A 9,165-nucleotide genomic window follows, 5' to 3' on the forward strand; every position below is an offset into this window, starting at 1 on the left:
GTCAACAACTATTAAGGCTAAGATTATATAAATGGCGTCCACAGAAACTGTGGACTTTCATGTGCGCGGAGATCTCAGGGATGACATTTCCCACTCAGCCCTGGTGGCAGGCAAGACTGGAGCTGTTGGACCATTGGGGGCCTCACAGCTATCAACCACAAGCCACCAGTGGCGGAAGGGGGCTCCAACAGGCCGCATGCCACCCACGGATGGAACCCCACAGCCTCCCAGCTGCTAGTAGGGGGGAGGTGGGGAGTGGGGTAGGATCCCAGAGCTCCCAGCCACCCACATGAGACAGGGGGACCCTGGAGCTCCCCAGTAGGGTGACTCATGTTATAAAGTCCGCGTCAGCGCGTGCTGCGGGGCTCAGGCAGGCTGGTCCCTACGTGTCCTAGGGCATCGCACTGTGCCCTGGAAGTGGCCAGTAGGTCCCCCCTGCTGCGCCGCTGACCAGGAGCCACCTGAGGTAAGTCTGCACCCCAACCCCCTGCCCCAGCCCTGAACCCCCCGAAACCCAGAGCCCCCTCTTGCACCCCAGAGCCCTCACCTGCGTGCCCCAGCCCAGAGCTTCCTCCCACACCTGGAACCCCTCATCCCTGTCCTCACCCCAGAGCCATCACCACATCCTGGACCCCGACCCCCTGTCTCAACTCACAGCCCCCTCCTGCACTGCGAAACCCTCAGCCCCACACTGCAGCCTCCTCCTCCACCCCAAACCCCTCATCTCCCCACAGCTCCCACAGGCAGACCCTGGGGCTCCCAGCAGCCATGGGTGGCCGGAGAGCCCCCACAGCCCCACACCACTGCCTATGGACCCTGCAGCTCCTACAAGTGGACCCCAGAGCTCCCAGCCGCTGCGGATGGACCCAGGATTTCCCAACAGGCCTTGATGGCGGGAGGACCCTGCAGCCCCACGTCATTGCTCACAGACCCTGCAGCGCCGAAGCCCCGGGAGCTCCCGGCCGCCCCAGGCAGGAGAGGAGCCCCCAGCGCTCAGACACCGCAGGCAGAGCCCGGAGCTCCCAGTCACCGGGGGGGGTGTGAGGAGAAGCCGCAGCCCCCGGCCATTGCAGGTGGCCCCGCAGCTCCCAGCCGCCGCGGGCGGGCGGATGCCAGAGCCCCCAGCTGCCATCGGGACCCCCCGGCCGCCCCGGGCAGGACCCGTCACCCCGCGACCGGCAGGAAACAGCCGCGCACGGAAGCGCCTCGCGCCCTGTGACCCCCCCCCCCCGGTGCTGCGGCTTCTCGCCAGGCGGGAGGCGGCGCCGCTGCTGCGGTCTCGGTTCCTCCGCCCGGCAGCGGGACCCGGCCCCGCGCGGCCTCGCGCCGCTTCTCGCGGGCGGCGCTGAGCTCTGAGCGCACAAGTCCCTGGCGGCTCCGCCCCGCATCGCTGTCAGACAACGTCACCAATGGGAGCTGAGCCTGTCAGAAACGTCAGTTGGGGAGGGCCCAATGGGAGACCAGCTTTCAGAGACACACCCCACACGAGGGCCAATGGGAGATCAGCTGTCAGAAAACACTAGGCAGGCCAAGGCACCAGCCAACCAGGAGCCGCCCCTGATCTGAAGCACCCAGACAGCCCCGCCCCCACCTGTCCTATGCCCCACTGCAGCAGACACCACCAAAGACGCTTGTGTCACTCCCCCCAACAACCCCCAAAGCAGGAGTCGCAATTTCCCTCCCCCAAGCCGACTCTCAATTTACATAAGAAGAATTCTACCAAAAATAGAAAAACCAACCTACCTTACCCTACCCCCAGCCCCTTCCCCATGTCTGGCCACACGCTCCAAGCTCAGGGTGACATCACACTCCCCGTCGGGGCAGGCTCTGCTCAGCCCGGCTCCCCACAGCCTGCACTAAACATGTGGGGCCCAACCCCAAAACTTACTCATATTTTACCCCAATGGTCTCAAACTGCCACTTTTAATATGCAAATAAGGTGCTGCCACACTCAGGCCACTCCCCAGCTCAGCCACCCGATAGAAAACCAGGTGATATTTAAATTAGCCAAGACATTGCTCAGTCATTTTGTCTGTTCCCAGCAGGTGGCGCCGGAGAGCTCCGAGCTCGCTCACTTCCCTTTCACGCGTCGGCTTCAGCCCCCAGGTTACAAACGCACCAACCGGGGAGCAGGAGTGCGAGGCTGCTCCAGGGTGACCAGATGTCCAATTTTTAAAGGGACAGGCCAGTTTGGCTGGACTTTTTCTTATATAGGAGCCTATTACCCCCCACCCCCATCCCGTTTTCCACAGTTTCTTCAATGTCACCCTATGGGGCAGCTCTGCGGGGACGGACTTGCACACTTGGGAGCCATCAGCCGGATCTGCGTGCCTGGGAAGCTGCATCCCTCCAGAGGCGCTTGAGAAGCCAAAGGGGCCGTGGGTGAGTTTGTGATGAGGTGAGTGTGAAGTGTGGAATGGGGAGGGTGTCAAGAGGAGGTTTTGAGAGGAAAAAAGGTGCTGCTGAGCTGGTAGGGGAGGGCAAGGTCCCAGGCGGGTGTTGTGTGAGGAGCTGTGTAGGCCCGGAAAGGCGTCCTGCTGGGCAAGGGCAGGTGAGGAGGGCCAGGGCTTTTCCCAGGGCTGTTGCTGCGGCCAAAGCCTTTGGGAAGCAGAAGAGGGCCAGGGGTGGTGTTGCCTGCTGGGGCCCATGCGACGGTGTAGGTGTATGCTGACCATAGCTGGTCTGTGGGAGCTAGGGCCACTCAGCATGCCCCTTTCCTTGTTAGTATATGGTGAGTATCCCTGCCTGTCACGCGGGAGACTGGGGTTCGATTCCCCGACGGGGAGGGTGATCCCTTTTGAAGGGGGGACAAAGAAATCCCTGGCCTGCCCACCACATGCCTTGCGTTCTCCTTCGATGGCCACTTCCCTTCGCACCCCGCACTGATGACTTTCACCTCCAGAGAGACAATTACCTCGCAAGGACACGCTGGCCCTAGCCAAAGCCTCTCCCTGGCCTTCCGCCCCCGGGCCCAGCTTCGGGGCGTGCACGTGGGGGCATGTTTCAGAGCGGCAAAGGGAAATAGGCTGGCCAGGGGCATGAGGACAATGGCCCAGACAAACGGGGAGGGACTTGGTCCAGGGGTGGAGAAAGACAGAAAAAGGGACAGGCATGGGATTGGCTTCCTCTATTTTTTCCTTTGCTCAGCATTTTACCTGTGACTGTAATGGGCAGACTTGAGAAATACCCGTGCCCGCCGGCGACGTAGGTGGCCGCCCCGAGAGCTCAGACCTGAGCATTTTGCACTGGGCTGCTGCCTGCTCACCCAGTGCCTGGCCGTGATCGTATAGTGGTTAGTACTTTGCGCCGTGGCCGCAGCAACCTCGGTTCGAATCCGAGCCACGGCATTAATTTTTGGTGGGGAGGGGCTATCCTGCAGCGCGCCTCGTGGCTCAGTCTGATGGCGTCCGTTTGCAAAGAGAGCCATCGGCCGGTCCTTAGTTTCTGCTTGGTAAAGGCAAGTCAGTGGGGTCCATCGGTCAGAAAAAGAGTCCTTGGACTTCTTGCTGGGCGCCAGGGTCCAAAAGCAACGCATTCCCTCCTGGAAAGGGCTGTGTTTCGAATGTCCATCCAGTGCGCGTTGAAGGGAAGGATCTGCGTGCCTGGGAAGCTGCGTCCCTCCAGAGGCGCTTGAGAAGCCAAAGGGGCCGTGGGTGAGTTTGTGATGAGGTGAGTCTGAAGTGTGGAAGGGGGAGGGTGTCAAGAGGAGGTTTTGAGAGGAAAAAAGGTGCTGCTGAGCTGGTAGGTGAGGGCAAAGTCCCAGGCGGGTGTTGTGTGAGGAGCTGTGTAGGCCCGAAAAGGCGTGGTGCTGGGCAAGGGCAGGTGAGGAGGGCCAGGGCTTTTCCCAGGGCTGTTGCTGCGGCCAAAGCCTTTGGGAAGCAGAAGAGGGCCAGGGGTGCTGTTGCCTGCTGGGGCCCATGCGACGGTGTAGGTGTACGCTGACCATAGCTGGTCTGTGGGAGCTAGGGCCTCTCCCCGTGCCCCTTTCCTCGTTAGTATAGTGGTGAGTATCCCCGCCTGTCACGCGGGAGACCAGGGTTCGATTCCCTGACAGGGAGGGTGACCCCTTTTCAAGCGGGGGGACAAAGAAATCCCTGGCCTGCCCACCACATGCCTTGCATTCTCCTTCTACGGCCACTTCCCTTCGCTGTCATGATGCTGACATGGGGGAGACTTTTCCAGGGGGGCCCAGTTTGGCCCAGGGCCCCTAGTCATGGGACCCACTGTCCCCCTGGCGACACAAGATTTGGGAAGGCTGAGCCCCCCTCCGAGCCTCCATTATGAGCCGCCCAGGCCACCACTGCTCAATGGGGGGCCAGTCTCCCTGTGTCTCTGCTGTTCGTGCTGGGGAGCCTGGCCGGCCTTAGGGGTGGGGCCCCCGGCAGCCACCCAGGGCTCCAGGGGGTCAAAGGGCACCGTGTGCCAGTGCAAAGGTGCTCACTGCTCTCCCCTGCCCCAGTGCTCCTCCATGGCCCCATAGAGGGTTGTGGGGAGCGAAGACGAACACTATGTGCTCCATGCGTCCTGGTCGCTTTCCCACCTGGGCTGGGCTGTGAGGGGAGCATCAGAAGCTGCTGCTCTCTGCCCTCCCCTGACGCAGTCCGGCTGAGGAAAGTGACCTGGATGCAGGGAGCTTGGATGATTTCGCTTATCACCCTGCCCCCGCAGCCCCTTGGGGTGCCCGGAGGAGCAGCATCCCAGGGAGGAGCAGGCAGCAATGCCAGCTGCTCCATGCACACAGGTCAGTGTCCCCACATGGGTGCAGGAGGGGGTGCAGGGGTTAGGGGTGAAGGGGGTCCAGGAGCGAGGCAATGGCTGGTGGCACAGGAGGGGAGTGTGGGAGTTAAGGGCAAAGGGGACACAGTGTAGGGGTTAGGGCACAGGAGGGGGCAGGAGTTAGGGGTGAAGGAGGCACAAGGGTTGGGAGTGCAGGAGCTAGCGGTAAAGGGGGAGCAGGATCCCCCAGGGGCAGTGGGGAAGTGCCAAAGTACAAGTTTTGCCCCGGGCACCATTTCCCCTAACACTGCTCCTTGGTAACATTTCTTGCTGGGACGGGGACGGGAGAGACGAGGTGTTTTCTCTCTGTTTCTTTCCTCTCCATTTTCTGCTCCTTCCTTCAATTCCAGAAACCTCCCTTGTGTTTCAGACTGTGCAGTGACGCCCTCCCCACCCCAGGCCTCTGGAGCCTTTGGAGCAGAAAGATCCCAGGAGCTGAGGATGAATCCAGAGGTGCGAAGCCGTCAGGAAGGAGTCCTAGCAGCTCCCCTGGGAGCACAGGTGAGGAATGACTCCCCCTTCTCTAGATTCTCCCCGTGGGGCTCTGTGGAGCAGGGAGGGTTGTGTGATAAATTCCATCCAACTCCCCCTTTGATCCAAGCCGAGGGACGTCTCAGCTCTGCACGATCCCCTTGGCAGGGCCAAACAAGGGATGTTTTCCACTACCCAGGAGACCCAGCCAGGGACTGATGTGCTGGAGATATGTTGGGAAAAGGGACTGTCTGAATTGCCAAGGCAGGGAATGAACAATCTACATCAACGTCATTAACCACAAACACACTCTAACCATGCTCCAGCCAGTAGGGAAATGGGCAGGAATTCTTGCTGTTCAGCCATGGCCACATGTACAGAGCTGCACAGCAGTGAGTGTGCTGGGGAAGCTGGTCTGAGCAAACAATTGGAAATGACCCTTCAGTGAGAACAGAACCAGAGTGTAGAAAGGCCCCTGTGTTAAGTGATTGTGGCTGAGGGCTTAGGGAGCTGGGCTAGAAAACCATGGGTGTCTTTCTGTGGAGGCTTGATTCTTGCCAGCAAGCCAAGGCTGGTGTGTGGTATCTTCATGGTTGTACTTTCAGTGTCAGATCACCCACAGTGCGCCAAGTCTAGATGTATTCAGAGGCTAAGGACAAGTCAACATTTCAAACATTGAGTCTATGTCACTGCAGCTCATTAATGGAGATGCTCTATGCCAGAGTTTCTCAAACTTCCTTTCACTACAACCCGCTTCTGCCAAAAAACTTACTACATGGTCCATGGGAAGGGAGGGAGAAGGATGCCATATCTTATACTGACATGTGCCAACTTCTCATAAACTCAAGGCTGGATCTGTGGGAAGAATGTCTCCCTACAGATGGGACTAACACAATAGGAACAGGGATTCTTTGTTCAATCTGCAACTCTGAATAAGACACAATTATTTAGTTCTTAGCTCCAACACCTGGCAATTTGCTGACCAGGCCTATCTTAGCAAGCAAGGCTTTCTGTTTACCCAGCTTTCTCTTAGCTGATCACGATTTGCTAGGCCTCTGGTCCCTTGACCATACTCTGGACTTTGGCTCTGGAAAAGAGCTGGCACAATCCATAGAGCAGGTTGTTATACAAAATGCACATGAATTTTAACCCTTCATATTCAGTAATGGCAAAGTTCTTGGTTCAGGCTTGTAGCAGTGATGGAATAAACTGCAGGTTCAAATCAAGTCTCTGGAGTCCATCCACAGCGGGATGGGTCATTCAGTCCTTTGTCTAGAGCTTCAGTTTCTATCAAAGTCCCTCCAGAGGTATGAAGCAAGATTGAAGACAAGATGGAGATGAGGCATCAGCCTTGTATAGTCTCTTGCCATGTGGTCTTTGCTTTCTTTGTCTCGAGGACACTCTATCCAGCATGTGGCATAGAAAAACTTAAGAGTTCTGTCCACAGGCAGGTCCCTGCATACCTTGCTGAGGCACAAGGCGAATCTGCCTTCTCTCGATGGGTCGATTGTATAGCTGATAGTCCTTAATGAGCCATCAAGCAGGCTAGGCAGAACTGACACCAACTTGTCTGGCTGGGGTGTTCCCCGGAAGCATAGCGCAAGTTTGAAATACGGGCAGCATAGAGCCAATATTCATAACGTCAACTACAGAAATGATACACATCTAGAGATGGCATAATTATAATCAGCCAATCAGAACCTCTCCATAGACCCCTTACACGACAACCTTTCTACCATATTGGCTGCAAATATAGAACAGTGGTCCCAACGGCGATCTATACAGTTACAGATTATGTCACTAACGTCACAGGAGGTGACATGGCATCAGTGAGACTGATACTGGAATAGCCTCCAGTTTTGGTGTCCTCATTTGAAAAAGATGTTGTGAAATTGGAGCTGGGTCAGCAAAGAGCCACCAAATGTTCTGAGGGCTGGAGAAAAATGCCTTCTAGTGAGCTATTGAAGGAGCTCAACCTGTTTAGCTTATCAAAAGAAGATTGAAAGGTGACTTCACTGAAGTGTTGAAGGGCCTTAATGGAGAGAAAAGATTGGGTATTAAAGGGCTCTTTAATCTAGCAGAGAAAGGCATAACAAGACCTAATGGCTGGACGGTGAAAAGAGACAAATTCATATTACAACTAAGGCACAAAAATTCAACAACGAGGATGTTTCACCACAGGAACAAGCTACCAAGGAAAGTGGTGGATTCTCCATCTCCTGATGTCATTTAATGAAGGCTAGATGCCTTTCTGGAATGTGTTTGCTCCAAAAGTAGCTATTGTGTCATACAGGAGGCCTGTGATATGCAGGGGGTCAGTTTAGATGCTCTAATGGTCTCTTCTGGCCATAAAGTCGACTAATTTCTGAAAAACTGAGAGTAGCATTGGGAGCAGCGTCTGATGTTTTCCTGTCTAGCCGGCTTGCTTCCTAGAACGAACGCTCCTTGAGTGGGGTTGTTGCCGGCTCAAAGAGCCCGAGGAGGCAGCAGTGGTTCGTTGCCCGGTGTGCTTCACTCCCAATGAACACACCAAGGTGGAGAAGCAAAAACTAAGTTTATTTGAGATCTCAAAGCAGGCACTAGGAGAAACAGTATCTCAAATCCAGCGCAACAAAAACAAGCAGTTTCCCCTTTTTATATGTCAAGCTGTTTGTAAAAGCCTTTGTTTCAATCCCCCTCTACCCCTCCCTTGTTAACTGCAGCTACATTAGGCATTACATTATAGCTTGTTAGAAAGGTTCTCATCCACCTGTCTATCTGTTGACCTTGTCAGCTTCAGGCACATGAAGACTTCTCCCCCTTTCCTCCCCCGCCTCCTTACTATTCTGCTAGTTTAAGCGGAGCTGCAGCTGTCTGCTAAAGAGCTGACTCTCACAAATTCTGCTTTTAGGCTGTTAGCATGCAGGTTGGTTAAAGTTCACAAGATGGAGTTACTGTGGCTCACTTAGACCCAGAGCAGGGGGGCTTCATCGACACTCGTGGTCTTCCACCCCCCCCGAGTTACCTGGTAGCTACGCCCAGTGACACCAACAATTCCCTCCTTTGAGAACACTCAACAAACCTTTGGCAGAGTTTTCTCATACTCTGAAGACAAAAAGCGATTAAGTTCCATACAATCAGGGTCATCAATTAAGGGGTACAAGGGAACATCTGGGGAATGGGGGGTACAAAGCTTATGTATGAGTGCTTTACAGCAAGCGAGCAAAAGAAAGAGAACAAAACAGATTACAACACCTGTGAGCAGGAGGCAAACAATACCTCCCCCTAGTCCCCCTAGATCAGGTAACCAACCCCAGAGGGAATCAAAAATAGTAGGTTCTGCTTCCTGGGCCTTCCACAGGTTAGAGGCCTGTTCAGCTGACAGGATGTGCTTGTTAATATCCTGAGAAGATTCTGGGACATAGGTACAAAATTCTTCCCCAATAAGGGCACAGACCCCGCCCCGTGAGGCTAAAATATAATCTAGAGCCTGGCGATTTTGCAGGGATAATAACCAGAGTTGGTAGAGCTCAGAACTTATGCCTTTGTCTATGGCCAGGGTGTCATTGGCAAACTGAGTAAGGAATACAGAAAGTCTCTTATACAGTTGGGCCATTCGTCCTACTCCATAGGAAGGGAGGAATATCATTCCAATCTATCTCCCTCACCGATGGGTTCAAGGGTAGCTCTCAGGGACCGGTGGTACCTGGGGCGACCTGAGGGAGCGTGGGCCACAACACGGAGGGGAGGGCCAAGGAATCCTTTATAGCAACTTCCATGCCACCCATGTGGGAGCCACTTGTAGGCATTACGGCCACATATAAAAAATGCCTGTCCATTAGCAACCAGCCCATTAATCCCCTGCTGGTGCTGGGTGGCAATATGAGGGGGCCAGTACTGGAGTCCTTCCCCAGTATCCTGGCCAGTGCTGTTGAGAAA

General features: G+C 55.5%; 1 non-coding gene across 1 annotated transcript; it reads left to right on the forward strand.

Annotated features, from left to right (window-relative positions):
• The first annotated feature begins 3,986 nt into the window (after positions 1 to 3,986).
• Positions 3,987 to 4,058, forward strand: TRNAD-GUC. Its single transcript has one exon. It is a non-coding gene; the product is annotated as a tRNA-Asp (tRNA).
• Positions 4,059 to 9,165: the final 5,107 nt, after the last annotated feature.

The sequence above is a fragment of the Mauremys mutica genome, unplaced genomic scaffold (genome assembly GCF_020497125.1).
Source record: "Mauremys mutica isolate MM-2020 ecotype Southern unplaced genomic scaffold, ASM2049712v1 Super-Scaffold_100199, whole genome shotgun sequence".
NCBI lineage: Eukaryota > Metazoa > Chordata > Testudines > Geoemydidae > Mauremys > Mauremys mutica.